The sequence below is a fragment of the Megascapheus bottae genome, chromosome 13 (genome assembly GCF_031878675.1).
Source record: "Megascapheus bottae isolate mThoBot1 chromosome 13, mThoBot2.hap1, whole genome shotgun sequence".
NCBI classification, from domain to species: domain Eukaryota; kingdom Metazoa; phylum Chordata; class Mammalia; order Rodentia; family Geomyidae; genus Megascapheus; species Megascapheus bottae.
The window spans coordinates 3,440,658-3,442,925 of NC_143521.1; positions in this window are offsets into that span (position 1 = coordinate 3,440,658).

A 2,268-nucleotide genomic window follows, 5' to 3' on the forward strand; every position below is an offset into this window, starting at 1 on the left:
AAGTTGGAACTCAACTCCAACTCTCCCAGTTTCTTCATGACTAATATCTTGACTCATCTGGGGTTTCTTAGATTTGATCAAAGCAGAACTCAAAAAGGCAAAAATGGGGCCGGGAGAGTTTGGTCTAGTGGTAGAGTGCTTGCCTAGCATGCAGGAAGACTTGGGTTCGATTCCTCCTTACCACATATGTAAAAAAAAGTGGGAAGTGGTGCTGTGGCTCAAATGGTAGAGCTCTAGCCTTGAGAAAGCCCAAGGACAGGCCATGAGTTCATGCCCCAGCACTGGCACAAAGAAAAGAAAATACATTTGCACTCTGCCACTAGTTCAAACTCCTGGCCCACAGGTGTATTTTCACAAATACCTGCTATCTAAACTATCAGCTCAGTAGTAAAGCACTCCCCTAGCAAGGGACTGGGTTCATCCTCTATATTCTGGGTCGATTTTGATTTCCAGTACTGTTTCTTTCTTTTGTACTAGTAGTAGACCTCTATTTTACTCAAATCTGGCACTCTACTACTAAAGCCACACATCCACTTCATATTTTTCTTGATGTTCAATCAGATACAAGAGTCTAATGGATTTTTTTCTATCCAGGCTGACTTCCAACTGTAATCCTCAAATCTCAGCCTCCTGAGTAACTGGAATTACAGGCAAGGGCCACCAGCCCCGACTCCACTTTTTACTGTATAGATTTTATTGTATAAATTCTGATCTTTATTAGAAACTCTCTCTAGATGATAATGTGCTGAAGTTTTAAAGGGTATAGGGCTAGAGACTGAATTTAAGAGAGTTTTGTTTTGTTTTTCCCTTTCCTTTCTCTCTTTTCCTCCTTTCTTCTCTTACTCTTTATCTTCCTTCCTTCCTTCTTTTTCCTTCTTTCCTTCCCTACTCCCTTGCTTTTTTCTATTCTGTGCATGTGTGTGTGTGTGTGTACATGTGCACGATCGCATGTCTGTGTCTGTGTCTCTCTCTCTTTCTGCTGGTGATTGAATCCAAGACCTCTCATAATCACTCCACCAACTTGAGCTATACTCACAGCCTTTTTAGTTGTTGTTGGTTTGGGTTTGGTTTCAGTTTTGAAGCAAGGTCTCAAATGTAGATCTCAAGTTCTCCATCCTTCTGCCTTGACCTCATGAATAGCTGGGATGACAATTGTGCAACACCATGCCACTAGGTTAGCCATTTTATTCCTTGACATTTTTACTGTTAGAATGGTGAATTAAGAGTTTTTACACAATGAACTGTATACCAAGTCCTGATTTATAACTTTGCTGTCTTTTCCTCCATTTAGTGAGATTCATTGCCTGCTAGGACTGTGGTTATTAAACCAATATCCTATGTGGTGGTTATTGGCCTCATCTTCTGTGATTCAGGACACACCACCTTTCTTTACCTCATCCTTGATCAGAAAATGTCTTTTACTTTCCTAACTTAAGTCTGCATGCTGCCTGTGTAACTTGTATGCTTACTTTGATATGACCTCCCTTGAGTCACATCTCCAAGAACTGTTTTCAGTTCCAGCCAGTTCAGGTGGACACCATCATCCAAAAGACACAGCTGAAAAGTCCTAGCTTACCCCAGCTGTCATCATCTTTGGTCCTGACTAGGCAACTGTAGAGAAACAGTGCCTGATGGCAAGACTTTTCAACTAGGGGAGAAAAGGGGAACTAAAATGGTTCCCATCCTCCTTTCCTTTGCTTCCTTTCTATATCACATTTTTCCTTATCCTAGCTAGCACTCTACCACTTTGAGTCACAGCTCCATTTCTGGCAGTTAACTGGAGATCAGAGTTTCATGGCCTTTCCTGCCTGTGTTGGATTTGAACTGTGATCCTCAGATCTCAGCCTCCTGAGTAGCTACGATTACAGACATGAGCTACCAGTGCCCTACCTGTGAGATAGGCAAAAAACTAAAACCAAACCAACAACAAAAAGCACCCTTGTGTTTTAACCAGATACTGGTTCACATTTGTAATCTTAGCAAGAAAAGTCTGTGACTCTTATCTCCAATTAACCACTAGAAAACCAGAAGTGGTGCTGTGGCTCAAGGAGTAGGATGAAGACCTCAGAGACAGCGGCCAGGCCCAGAGTTCACAAATAACACACAACAACAACAACAATAACAACAACAAAAGAGTCTCATGGACTTTATTCCTCGGGGTTGGCTTTGAACCCTGATCCTTACATCTCAACTTCATGAGTAGCTAGGATTACACATGTGAGCCACTAGCACCTGACTTGAAAATCCCTTTTTCCTGATAAAGGCAGA